This window comes from Pinus tabuliformis, chromosome 2_2 (genome assembly GCF_031772625.1).
Source record: "Pinus tabuliformis cultivar Carrire ecotype Pingquan chromosome 2_2, CPIR1, whole genome shotgun sequence".
Classification (NCBI taxonomy): domain Eukaryota; kingdom Viridiplantae; phylum Streptophyta; class Pinopsida; order Pinales; family Pinaceae; genus Pinus; species Pinus tabuliformis.
Window position 1 is genome coordinate 952,603,787 of NC_142300.1, and position 14,629 is coordinate 952,618,415.

Genomic DNA, 14,629 nt, shown 5'->3' on the forward strand with positions numbered 1-14,629 from the left:
CACCTTTCCAAGAAAACTATGCTGAAAATTCTCACCAAAATGAAGAAGAAGAAAACACCCAGATTAACTTAATGGGAATAAATGATGGTAATAATATTTTTCTTACCCAAGAAGAACATGAATTATGCATGTTACAACAGTTATTCGGGAGAGTCCTTTGATTATAAAAAAAGTTATGAATTTGCTATTAATGTAGTTCATAAGCAATATAACCTTAGGAGTAAGAAAAACGCAGAATCCCCTACTAATAAAATTGTCCAAACTCAGACCAAGAAAACAGCGGGAGCTCCTGCAACCAAAGTACTGCAAATTCTCTCTAGGGAAACCCAAAAAACTTTCACTCCAAAGATTGTAGCCAATCCAAAAATTGTATACATTACAGATACTGTTGTTAAAACTTCAAATGCTATTCAGATTTCAACTGCTTCCCAAACTTTTCCACAAAAAAGAATTGAAAATAGTAAAACAATGGACACCCAAACAAAAACTGAATTAACAACTAAAGATAAGAAGGAAAAGACCACACAAACCCAATTTCCAAGGAGTAAGTCATTCAATTAGGCAAAACATAGACTCCATTTAATGTCAAAACTAAAATTGCCAAATTAAAAATATCAGCTCCTTTAACAGAATTGATCAAAAATGATTCCTACAAAGCCCAGATCACTGAAACATTGAATATAGATGAAGGAGAAGACTCTATTAATCTAAATGATGACCAACTAGAATTAATCTTTAGTCCTAAGGTAAATGGCAAACATGAACAAAGTGGTGTTCCTCCATTCTACATTAGCTTGACTATTCATGATCAAATCTTACACAATGCTATGTTCGACTCAGGAGCATCTCACAATTTAATTCCTAAATCAATCATGGAAACATTGGATTTAGATATAACCAGACCATACAAAGATCTTTTCTCTTTTGATTGTAGTAAAGTCAAGTGTCTGGGCCTAATAAAAGACTTGTGTGTCACTCTGGTTCAATACCCAGGTAAGAGTATTGTCATGGATATTGTAGTTGCTGACATCCCTCCAAAGTATGGAATGCTATTATCTCGCTCATGGGGAGCAAAATTGCAGTGATCTCTACAATTATATATGTCTTATGCCACAATTTCAGTATTTGGTTAGCCCAAAGTGCTTTATAAAGAAACTTTAATGGAATACATGGTCAGTAGTACAGATAAACCACAGAACTATCCTATTTATTTTGTACATTCTGATATGGATTCTTTCATTTTATGTAATTTAGATACTGAAAAGGACAATAACACAGTTGTCAAACAAGAACATAAAGAAGCTGATAGTGAAAATATATTTCATGAATCTAGGTGGCACTTAGACTTTGATGGTTCAGTGAACAGATTAGGAGCAGGTGCAGGATTTTGGATTCATCATATGGAAAATAATCATTCTGAAGGTCATGCCTTTAGATTAAACTTTAAATTCACAAACAACATGGTAGAGTATGAAGCTTTAATCTTAGGATTGCAAATTGTAAGAAATCTTGGAGCCAAGAGAGTTTCTATCATGGGAGCCTCTAAATTGATCATAAAACAAATTAGAGGAGAGTATTCTTTGAATAATCCTAGACTTAACTAATACAGAGAAATTGTTCTATATTTGATTAAAGAACTTCTTGAAATTGATTTTGTTGTTATTCCTAGGAAACAGAACATGCAAGCTCATAGTTTGGATACTTTTTCTAGCACTTGCAAATTACCCTTTAAGCCCAATCACTAGTACACTACATAGGTAAGACACAGGCCTGCTATACCTGATAATTTGAAATATTTGCAGATTTTTTCACAAGATTATCAAATCTATGATTTTATGAATGCTGAAGGAGAATTCCAAAATTGTAACATAGATACTGATTATACAGTAGATGACATCATAGATGGTGAGATAGATATAAATGTTGTAGATAAACCCACTAAATTCTGTAAAGTAGAAATAGATAACTTAGAAAAAGTAGAAAGAGAAGAAATAATTAATGATGATTCTAATGTTTTAAACCTTAAAATAACTTTTTGCCTAAGGGATTAGTCCCATTAGAAGATTTGTTTGATTCAAATGATGTAGCTAAAAAACCAAAAATGGAGCCTTTAAGATCAGACATAGAAGAACGTAACCTAGGAACAGAAGAAAAACCTAAGCTTATTAAATTATCCAAAGCATTACCTCCAGTTGAAAAGCTGAAATACATAAGTTTGTTTAAACAATTTCAAGATATCTTTGCATGGAGTTATGAAGACCTCAATTTTTATGACACCAGTATTATTCAACATAAAATACCTATCAAAGAAGATCATAAACCCTTTAAACAAAATCTTAGGAGAATTAATTTAGTTCTTATGTCATTAATTAAAAAAGAAGTAAAAAGGATGTATGAGGCACAAATCATAGCACCAATTAGATATTCAGATTGGGTCTCTATTTTAGTCACCACAAGAAAGAAAACAAGAGAAATAAGACTGTGTTGATTTCAAAAACTTGAACAAAGTATCACTAAAGGATAACTATCCCCTCCCAAAAATGGGCCATATTCCCTAGAGGGTAGTAGGGTCATCCAGAATTTCATTACTTGATGGATTATCTGGATACAACCAAATCCTATTTCAGCCAGAAGATCAAGAAAAGACTGCATTTACCACTCCTTGGGGTACTTTCATGTATTTGAAGATGCCTTTTGGATTGATGAATGCTGGAGCAACATTCCAAAAAGCAATGGAAATAGCTTTTGCAAAAGAAATCCATGACTTTTTAGTTTTTTACCAAGATGATATCACAGTGTTTTCCAAATTAGATAATGAACATCTAGATCATTTGAGAAGATTTTTTATTAAATGTAGAAAATTTGGCATTTCTTTGAATCCAAAAAAAACACTCTTTGGGCTAGAAGAAGGTAAACTCTTGGGACACATAATTTTAAAAGATGGCATTAGAATTGATCCAGCTAGAATAGAGGCAATCCTAAACATCACTCACCCTAGGAACATTAAAGAATTATAATCATTCTTAGGGAAAATCAATTTACTCATAAGATTCATTTCTAACTTAGAAGAACTAATCAGAGAATTGAGAAACATGTTAAAGAAAGATTCAACACTTAAGTGGACAGTAGAGGCTAAGCAGTATTTTGAGGCAATCAAAGAAGCCCTTACTAAAACACCAATCCTCATAAGTCCTGATTTCAAAAATGATTTTATAATTTCTTCCTTTGCTTCAGAACACATTATTGTAATAGTCTTGTTGCAAAGGAATGATCAGGGTTTCAAGCAGCCTATTGCCTTTTTCAAAAAATCTTTGAGAGATGCTACACTAAAGTATAATATAATGGAAAAACAAGAACTTTATTTAGTGAAGGCTATTAAAGATTTCAGAGTGTACATTTAATACTCACACATCATTGCATATGTTCCAAATTCAGTAGTAAAGGACATTCTAACACAGGATGGGCCTGAAGGAAAGAGAGGCAAATGGATTGCCACTATTTTGGAATATGATATTGAAATAAAGCCCACAAAACTAATCAAAGGCCAAGGTTTAGCTAAACTCATGGCTTAATCGAACTATCAGTCCTTAGATATAAATTTCATTGGTGCTCTAGATGATCAAGAAGAGATTGCGACTCCACAGATCAGTGAAGATTTTTTAGATTCACCTTGGTATACAGATATCATATTTGTTTTACTAAATTTACAAGCTCCTCCTGGTTTATCTAGAACTAAAGGTAGGTTCTTGAAAATGAAATCAATGAAATATTGTATCATAGACAAAGCTTTATTTTGGAAAGATAATGGTGGCATTTTGTTGAATTCTTTATTAAAAGATGAAGCTGACAAAGTTATGCAAGAATTTCATGCAGGACATTGTGAAGGACAGCTATATTAGAAAACAACCGTTGATAATATTTTTAGAGCAGGATTTTATTGGCCCACCCTTTTTGCAGATGTCAATAAATATGTGACCTCTTGTCATAAATTCCAAACCTTTGAAGGAAAGAAGAAACTCTTGCCATTACCCCTCAAACCCATCTCCACAGAAATGCCATTTCAGTAATGGGGTCTAGACTTCATTGGTGAAATTCACCCATCCTCCTCAGCCCAACATAAATGGATTCTGACAGCCATTGATTACTTTACTAAATGGATAGAAGTTATCCCTTCTAGACAAGCCATTGATTCTTTCATCATCTCATTCCTTGAAAACAATATGCTTTCAAGATTTGGATGCCCACAAAAGCTCATTACTAAGAATGCAACTGCTTTCAAATCTAAGAAAATGGTAGACTTTTGTAACATATATCACATTACCCTTGGCCATTCCACTGCCTATTACCCTCAAGGCAATGGGCTTGCAAAATCCTCAAACAAAAGCCTTGTTAATATCATCAAGAAACTGTTAGAAGACAATAAGAAGACCTGGAACAAAAAGTTAGTTAATACCTTATGGGCAGACAAACTCATTACAAAAATGTCCATTGGTACATCTCCTTATCAACTAGTATGTGGAATGGATGTTGTTTTACCATCCTCCTTAGGAGTACCAGTAATGAAAATGATTCAAGAAATGCAAGTAGAATCAAATGATATCCAAAGGAGGATAAATCAGACAATACATTTGCAGCAAACCAGGGAAGAAGTCTATGTCAAATCCCAAGTGATCCGAGATAAAATCAAAAAGATTTTTGACAAGAAAACTAAAGTTGATGATTTTTACATAGGTAACAAAGTACTTAAATGGGATTCTAGAAGAAAATAAAAGGGTAAACATGGTAAATTTGATTTCTTATGGCAAGGCCCTTATATCATTTATGGTTACAGAGGAAACAATGCATTTTTCTTGAAGTAGTTAAATGGAACAGATCTACCAAGTGTACCAGTCAATGGTAGAACACTAAAGCATTACCTGTCCCCGGATTAACATTATTTCATTTGTTTACTTTGATCATTGTACATAACATTGAAAAGTTTAGATTAGATTGGATGATTACCTTTTGAGGTTGAATCTTGAAGAGAAGGCCCTAAGCTTTGAAAGGTGCAGCATCATATGTATGAATAAAGAAGATAACAGAGAAGCAGTTACAAGGCAACCACTGTGAAAATTTCGAAGGCTATTGATCTTAAAGTTCTTGACATTTCACCAGGAAATGCCATCCCCATGTGGAGCCACTGTTAGGGTCCTATAATAATAGGATTCATAATTTTGAATTGGCTATGATTAGTCTTGTAATATTGTACATAATTTTTATTTCTACAAAATGTTTTCCCATATTAAAAATAAAAAATGAAAAGAGGGTAAGTCCTAAAAGAAAAATCAAAGGGCTAAAAGAAAAAGATCAAAAAAGAAAATAAAATATGAACCCCACCAAAAAGAGATAAAAAATATATTCTGAAAGTCATGTAAATTCAAATGCCACTACTTTTTACTTTGCCTTTTCAAAATAAGATTGTGTGCCTCTTGTCAAAAATGCCACAATCCATGAAGGTAAAATAGTTTAATCTTAATTCATTCATGCTTTAAATTTCATGCTGATAGATAGAGAAATAAATATCTAGCCAAACTACTTAATCTTGGCAGATCAGTAGTTAGGTAGAGAATAATAATGAGCTCATCAGTTTAATCTGAGCCATTGTAATTTATAAGGTTAGAATTAGATGGTTTGATTGTCAAAGAAAAAGAAATAAAGGGTCAGCAAGCTCAAATGCACCCAATAAATGAAGAGAAAATGCTAGGATAAATAGAGGGTAGGTAAAAGAGGTTTTGGAATGCATAAGGTTGCTAACTCAAATACACCTTCATCATGCTTGATCTTGTGTTTCATGTGCAGCGGGAGTTATCAAAGAGAAAGGACATTCACAAAAGTTGTATATTACTTTGGGGTATCTACCCTAAAAGTTCTATAAAGTTCATTCACTAATTTCCTCTCATTCCATTAAACCCCTTACATGTATAAATTATTAATTTCCCTTCATTACTTTTAATTCCCTAATGTTTTTCCCCTCTTGGTTCCAAAGGACCCTTCCCTCTTCATTTACCCTTGTAAAAATATCCCTACCCCTTCATTTTACCTTTCCCCTGATTTCATCTCATTTTCCCTTATAAACCCACTAAAATCCCTTATCCTAAGTTTAAAAAGTTAAATGTATCGGGCCCCATTGAAAAACCCTCCCCAATACCCTTTTAACTCAACCCTTATATTGTTTTAGCCTATAGTCCCGCTTTATATATTTCAAACCCCCGACTTTATAAATCCCTGACCCTCACAAAACCTTTGTATATATTTAACCCACCGCAACATTTATCCCCGGACCCCACCAATCAATCCTCGACTTATCTCTCGCAACTCCGCCATGCGATAGCCCTCCGATTACCCACCTCCATATCCGACAGCCCATAACCATATCGCGCACTCCCATCGTCCGACTGTTAAGATCTCAAAAGCACGCTTGATTCGCGGTTTTGCCCGATCACCTTTTTGCTACGTGTCAACCCCATGTTATATCGTGTGCTCTCAAAAAGTACCACCCTACACTCAAAAGAAGTGTGATAAGACATAATACCGCCTCCCTACGTAGGATGAAACCGCCTACTGTTCACATATTAATTTCGTGCCCAAAATTAACCGTTGTTGGTTAAAAACCAAAAAATCCACCCTTTTTACCCTTTTCATTGTTATTTCGTTGCAAAGAACCTCTGTTAACCAATTCTAATGCTCGAAGACTCTGATCAACCATTTTAACCCATTAACAACCAGAAGACATTGTAGACTCCGATTTCAAGCAACATAAAGACCATTCAAGTCTCAGAAAACCTCCGCTGCTACCACAGAACCCTGACTGCACACCTAGTCTTCGTTTTTCCAGGTATTCTTGAAAGAACCAGAAAGGCCCTCTACTTAAGCTCTGTAGAGTTTTTATAAAAGGTTAATTAATTGAATTAAATAAAAACCTTTCCAAACTAAAGAAACCCACTGTGCATCCAAATAAACCCTTTTTTACAGACTATATTCACCCTTCCCATTGTTCCAGAGCTCCTAACCCTACTCCTAAAGCCAGAGAAAGATTAATTCAATAAAATAAACAAAATTATGATTCCAAAGCATTTTGAATGAAAGACCCCTGCAAACCACTCACTTGGATATTGACCACCTCCGATTGGGTGACAGATATTTCCAGATCAAAGGCACTATTTCCCCTAGCCATCTATTAAAACTCCACTGCTAGAGTAAAGATAAATTCCTAAACCAAAATGATCACATTAATCTATGGGAATCAAAGTTGTTCAAATACTTGTTCCCATAGGTATACCAATTCCCTGAAATCATCCACCTATGCCAACTCTACTATATCCCAAGCCAAAGAGCCATAGTCTCTCCTAACTAGCAGATTTTGTTTACAATCACTGCTGAGTCAATAAACCAAATGTTGCAGATCTAGCCAAAGCCAAATGGAACTCCATTTTCTATTGAAAACCTACTTGAACTATACTTAAAGCTAGACCTGCCTAAGACGTCTCAAATTTTTCACATTTTCATCCTAGAAGAGGCTCATATCCCTACAAATAGTGCTCCATACTCTGCCACCATTTTCTCTGAGAGGGCCAAACAAATTGTAACCATGCTCTCTTGTATTCTAGGATATACCACTCATGAGCATCTAGATGAGCCTATACTTGCTTTCCTCTCTATTTTTTGCCCAGGAAAGCCTCCAACTACAATTTTCAATTTTGCCCAGTTCTTAGCAGACAGAATCCATGGTCAATTGATCAGATTGCCAAATGAAAGAGTATTCAAATACTCTTCAACATTGTTCCATATGTTCCTATATTTCCAATCAGACAGGTTTCCATTCAACATCCAAAAGCTAGACACTAAGGGCCATCCTAGATCTGTCATCTTTTGGACAACCTTAATCCAAAAATATTCCACTATTTTCAGCTACAAGGAGTTCATTGATTCCTTTGTTCATCCAATTGTTAATATGCTAAGCAGTAGCAATCAAGCCAGGATCAATGATGAGATAAAGAGAGTTTTGCAGTTGTCTAAAAATAGTAGAATAGGAGACTGGAATTTATACCAGGACCATACTAAAATTAGGGTGTATGGATGTCAGCTCACTCCCTATAAGCTACCCAAATATATCCCCATGAGAATATTTGCATTAGAGTATATTAGGTAGATCATAAACTCAGATGATGTGAATTTTCTATCAGATAGGAAGAAAACACAATTCAAAATAAAATAAAATAAAAAAATAAAAATAAAAATAAAAATAAAAAACCCAGCTTGGTCCTTTTATCCGTAATAATAGGGAGGCTGGAGGAGAAGCAGAAAATTGTTTACAGGAAATGAAGTTCAATAACAGTTTCAAATGGTAGTATGACCCTTTAGGAGTCATAAACAAATTAAGGCTCAAATTTAAATTAATCCCTTTCATGCATGAGTCCAGGCCAGACATTGAAAAATATGCCAACCGGTCAGAGTGGTTGGAAAATACCTTAATAGATATGGAGAAACAAATAGATACTAGTTCCATTCTACATACTCTAGCCCTGTAGGACAAAAATGAAAAAAGAACCAGGGAAGAAGGTTCGTGCTCAAACGTAGATACAACACATGACATATTTGAAATCATGTACAGGAAGAAGTCTAAGCTAAATCCTGTAAATGATCAAGAAGAGATAGTTGAGACAATTGAGACACTTCAAATAATTGATACAGGTATAGTGCTCAGAGAGAACGCAGCTCCAATAGTTTTAGAGGAAACTCATCGGCCTTCCACCTCTAATACTCATAGTATTCAGAAATAGCTTAACATTGAGGTCTCATCATCAAGCAAACCAGTGGATAAGGAAAAAGACATAAAGGAGAAGTATAAAGAGATCAAGTTGAGAAATGAGGCATTGAAATCTGAAACCTATGCTCAGGATTTCAAACAGACTCCTAGCAATCATAATAGGTTACTTATTGATTTTGACATTAAAACAGGTAAAATGCAAATGAACTTTTTGCAGCCCACAATACAACAACATAAGTCATCAGCAGATTACAGAAAGACAAAATTTGAAGTTTTTGCTAGGGATGTTCATCCCATAGATCAGATTGAATTTCATAAGCAAGCAGGAGAAATGATATACTCAAAAATGACCAACAATGTTATTAGTTTATAGAAACTTCAAAATTCTCTAAAGAACATCACAACATGGTTTAAGCTAGAGAAGGCATCCTCACAAGCAAAGGATAACCGAATTAAGTCATTAGAAGAATTGGTTATTGAGATTGGATATAATCCAAATGACATCAAGGCTGCAGAAAAGCTCATAAAAAAGAAGAATGAATACATTGCTGCGTTGAAGAAGCAACTGAGGTTGCCTCCTTCTGAACATCCACAGACCAAGGAAGTTCTAGAGAGCCGATGCCAGAAATATGAGATGATGGACCTCATTCTCTAGTTAAATGCTCAATTAAAAGAAATGGAGAATTAAATGGACAAGTTAGTACATGAGAAATAGACCAGAATTGAAATAGCTACCGCCATAGTAGCTCCAGTAGCTACAACACTTCCAATTTCATCAACAAGTACATCAGCAACAGGCTCAACAACAACAGCAGCTCATCCTAGTGTTGAAGCATCTAAACTGGTCAAAGCCATGGAGGATATGTCCATCCAAACCACTGAAATAAATAGACTTAAGGAACAAATAAAAATTCTAGAGGATGAAAAGAAACTAGCTCAAAGCATGCATAAGAATGAGACACAAAAGTCAAACAGGTTCAATGAAAGGATACAAAAGTTGGAGAAAGAATTAAAACTAAAAGAGCCACTAGCCCAAGAAAAACAACTTTTATGGGCCAATATCATTGACTCAGTCAGTGATATTTGGCCATCTATACAGGTGATATTTGAGCAAAATGATTTGGTCAAAGGGGTTGGTGAGGCAATTCAAAGGGTTAGAGCCGAACTTGGAAATATGCCAGAAGAAGCCTCAAGAATAATCTAGTTCTTTAACTCAAAGAACAAGTATGAATTGTAGGATCTTGGAATAGCTAACAGAACTGGGACCATAATAGAGGTAAAGAAGGTAATCACCAAGAGGAACCTGATGATACAACATGAGGAGAAGTGCCAAACAATCGAGCTAGCAATAGCCAGGTTTATGGTGAAATTTGATGCTTTGAGGCAGAAAGGTCTACCTAACCCATTGGTGATTAATGACAGGTTGATGCCACATGAAGACTATGACAAGAGAATCAGAGAAATGGCAAAGGAGAAAGCCAACAGTTCCTCCATGAAAGGGATTCCTACAGGAAAAGTCCTTTACCAGACTTTTGAGAACCACTATTACCTCTAGCATGAGGTAAAGCATCTTTTTGTAAACAAGCCTACCTTTGCAAAATATACAGAAACTATTGAAGTCTATAGAAGAATGGTAAATATTAAATTACCGGACGTATAGACTTGGGAAAAGTTGAATGATTTATCGTAAAAATGCAATGTAAATAGTTAATACAGAGTAGTGAAGGTAAAATAGCAGATCATCTAAGTCAAAGAGTATTAGATGAAAACAAAAGTTTAAAGATGAAATAGTATCAGTCAAAAGGCAGAGTAAAAGGACAGCCAGCGTAGAGAAACAACCAAAGAAAGAAAGTTGCAAAAGATCAAAACAACAAACAACAAAATCAGTAAAAGAAGAGACGGCTAGCCTTTTAGTCTCCTAGGTGTGTCTATATTCTTGCATGAAGATATTTTATTTTCCTTGAATAATTCCTAAAATAGTTTAGGATATTTTGTAACAGTTTTTTGTATAAAATACTTCATAATTCAAAGTATAGAGGGTGGATTGCTGAACATTTCTATAGTTATATTTATCTAAAAACCTGAGGGTTTATTGTAGACATTTTCAAGTCAGCAGACTGGACTAGTAATAGAGGCATTGCATTACAAGATTCATGTGTTGGACCACTTTAGTGAAGTATACTTCATTTGTGAATTTTTTATTTTCTTAAGTATTTCACATAAATACATGGTTTCCAATTTGAATGAAATAACTAGAATGTTACTACAGAATTTGTTTAAGTACACTCTGTCTTGAACAGTTATTCATTTTTATGTTTTCTTCTGATATCCAGAGTAGGGAATTCTTCATTACTCCCTAGTTTCGATTGACCTCTTTCATTTCCCTCATTATCCAATTTGAGGAATCCTTAACTTCTCCTTGACCCCGATTGAAAAACAACTTCACCATCTAGCCTAAAAGATCTAAATTTACTCAGCGACATTGCCCTGTGAACACTATCTTTAGAACTTGATTCAGTCTTGTTTTCTTGACATTTGGACTCCATGGCCCAATGGTAAAAAGACGCTTATCTATCCATCTGAATCAGTGATTCCACCACCAAATCAAATCAAAACCCAATCAAGCTTAAATAACTAGCCTAAAATCAATTAACTCAACAAAGTTAAATCATTAAGAGAGAGCCCTCTCTGAGCACTAGGAATGCTAGATTCTGATCTCAAAAGTAGGTATGTGGTTACCTCTATCATTTCTTTGAACACAACATGACAACCCTAGGGAAATTTTAGAGTGACAATAGCTCCAACAAGGCTATTAGAGCATACAAGGGATACAAAGGGACATGTTTGGTTTAACAACATTGTGCGTTATGATGGAGGTAATAGAAACCAATCACTGTTAATGGGAGATGGTTGTGATATTCTTGGTGAAGATGTGGATGATTTTAAGACTGTAGTAAATGAAGAGTGTGTAAATTTGATGTCAGAGGCAAAAGATGTGTTGTTGTTGGATAACATGTTTCTCAGCATGCAATAATACTTTCAAGTACTCCACATCGAATCCTTATCGCAATGTGAAAGTAGGAACTTATTCCCTATTAGGGGGTCTTGGTTTGTTTATATGGAAGGAAAATAATATGTGCTTATGGTTTTAGGTGTATAGTGAAAATTTCAGGATTAGAAAACTTCGTAATTTTACAACAAAATAGGATTACTTAGTCGACCTATCCATTGTAGATGGTGTAGTGATTGTGTATCTCTCACATCACCAGAGTGTTCGAGGTTCTCTAGTACGATGTTGCCCCTAATATTTTGTGGATCGAGTGCTCAAGGTTCTCCAGTATGATGTTCCTCCTGATATTTCGTGTATCAAATTTTATGTGTACTATTTTGTCTTTTTTTAGCTAATTATGCATGTGTGTAATATTGTCTTTATGGTATTTTATGTGGATCACGTTAGCCTCCTGTTGCAACAGGGTTTCATCTTTCATGATTAACATTTTTGCATGCCAAATATGTCATACTTTGCAAGCTGCAGTGTTCCATATTTCCACAAGAAAGCCATGAAGTGTGCTAGTCCAAATGCCACTGTTGATTCCAATTTTGATGAGTTGTTCCAGTTTTGAAGAGTTTTCATTTAAGGGAGGTCCAAACAGTCTAATCTTGGTCTCCCTAGGTTTCAATTTCCTGTTTTACAATATAGAGAATGATATCTGTCCAAACAGTTTAATCTTGGCAGATCTATAGATAGGTAGAGAACCAAAGGGACCCCACTACTTAATCTAGGCCCTGGCAGAAATAATTGTAGATTTAGATAGGAAATCATTCAAAAGAAAAATTGTAAATCAGGGTCTGCAAGTCTAAGTGCACCCAAACCAAAAAGAAGAAAAAATGTTAGGAAAGTAGGCCGGGTAGGTAGCTGTGAGGTTGCAGAATGATGATTTATGATCAATTTTGTGTTACAAAGTGCTTCATCTTTACAGATCACAGTGCAGGCAATTTTCATTCAAAGGAGCTCAAAGGTGGACATCACTAACTCCCCCTTCTTCTAATTCCCTAAAGTCACTTACTAACTTCCCAAAGAGGTCAAGATCTGCTTGATTCCTCTTAGTTTCATCATCATCCATATCAGTTGCCTTGGTGAAGATCTGCTTCACTCAAGGATTTTATTTCTTTTCAAATTATTTTCCCCAAAATTAGCCTAAGGTCCCTGACCTTAGCGCCTGCTTATCATCTCCATATTAACTACTAACTCTAGTATATAACTCCCTATTAGTTTTCCCCTTCCCCTACTAAAACTATGTATATAAAAATTCCCCTATGTAAATATCCCCTCCCTGGCAATATAGCCATGTTTTTTCCACGTCCGGGAAAAAATGGTCCACCTGGGGCTGTTTTTAGCACATCCGAGTCATAGCAGGAGTTAGATGACACCTGGTCATGCTAACAACCTCTCCCCTAGCCCTAAAAACCCTCAAAAACCCTTTTTTCCGCCCCCTTACCTTAAGTTTTGGGCAGAAATTGTTAAACCCGCACGCATTAAACCCATGTTTTACCCCTTATCCCTAAGCCCCAACTGTAAATACATTAACCCGCCCATTTTAAACCCCATAACCCACTTTCCCTAAGTCTACAACCCCCGCCGCGCATTATTAAAATCAGAATATCCCTTGTATATTCCCCTCCCTAACTTCTCGCCACCTCACCCTTCCCGCCAACCGTCCGATCGTCCTACGCCCAGATCAACGGTTGATGGGCTGTCCCATCTCCGAACCGCCCGAAGGTTAGCGTCCGGGAGATGGGCGGTATTCCCGCCGTACCTCCCGCCACGCGTCACCTCCTGGGCTGTGGCGGAGCCCCCTCTGACAAAACCGCTCATGCCCAAAGGCGGTGCGCCCCAAAACCGGAAACCGCCCCTGCCCGGTGACGTCACCTGCTTGCGTCACCCCCTGCCCAGTCACCATGACACGTCACCCGCCTACATGGACCTCCTGCCACTGTACCGCCGAGTCACCTGCTACGTGTCTTGCCACACCATCAGACCCGCCGTACTTCCACATCACCTCCGTACGTGATGACGTCATCATGCTGACATCATCCTACCACGTCATCATGCTGACGTCATCCACCATACAAAGTCACGTCATGCTGACGTCATCAACATTTTTAGCGCGAAGGGCGAAAATCGCACTCCGGAGCCCCGGAATCAGTTTCTGAGGCAGCGCAAATCGCTCATCGCTGGATAAATTAGGCCTGAATGGGGAATCTTTAGGGAATCTTTTCATTATGCAGCCCCCAGCAAGCCCGAAAGGCGCCGAATGACCCATTTTTCTTCGTGAAGCTTGCCGTAAGGAGCAGAAGACAGTTCTAGAGGAAACAGAGGCCGAACAGCGGCCATTAATTTGTGATTAGACCCACAGCAAAGGAAAACAGCGGCCCAGTTTATTGTCAAAGAGTATCAGAGGAAGAAGAAGAGCCAAAGAGTATCAGTCAAGATTTTTTAGGGGCTCGAAGCACCTGAACATTGATGAGCCCCCAGAAAGTCAAATCAAGAGGCGTAAGCCCGTCCTTGCCCTCAAATCACAGTTAAAGCTTTAAATACAGGCAGACAAAAAAGAAGCGGAAACCCATACACATTTATTTTAGAAAACACTGCACCAAGCCACCGAGGACAACATCATTGACTCAGTTTTGATACAGCGGCCCTCAGTGCAGCCAAAGATATTTTCATGCATTTATTTCAGATAGGAATAGGTCAAATTAATCGTTCTTTAGGACCTGTTTAGGTCAAGATGTAATAAAGGCAGTTGTAGAGAGTTTTTCCCT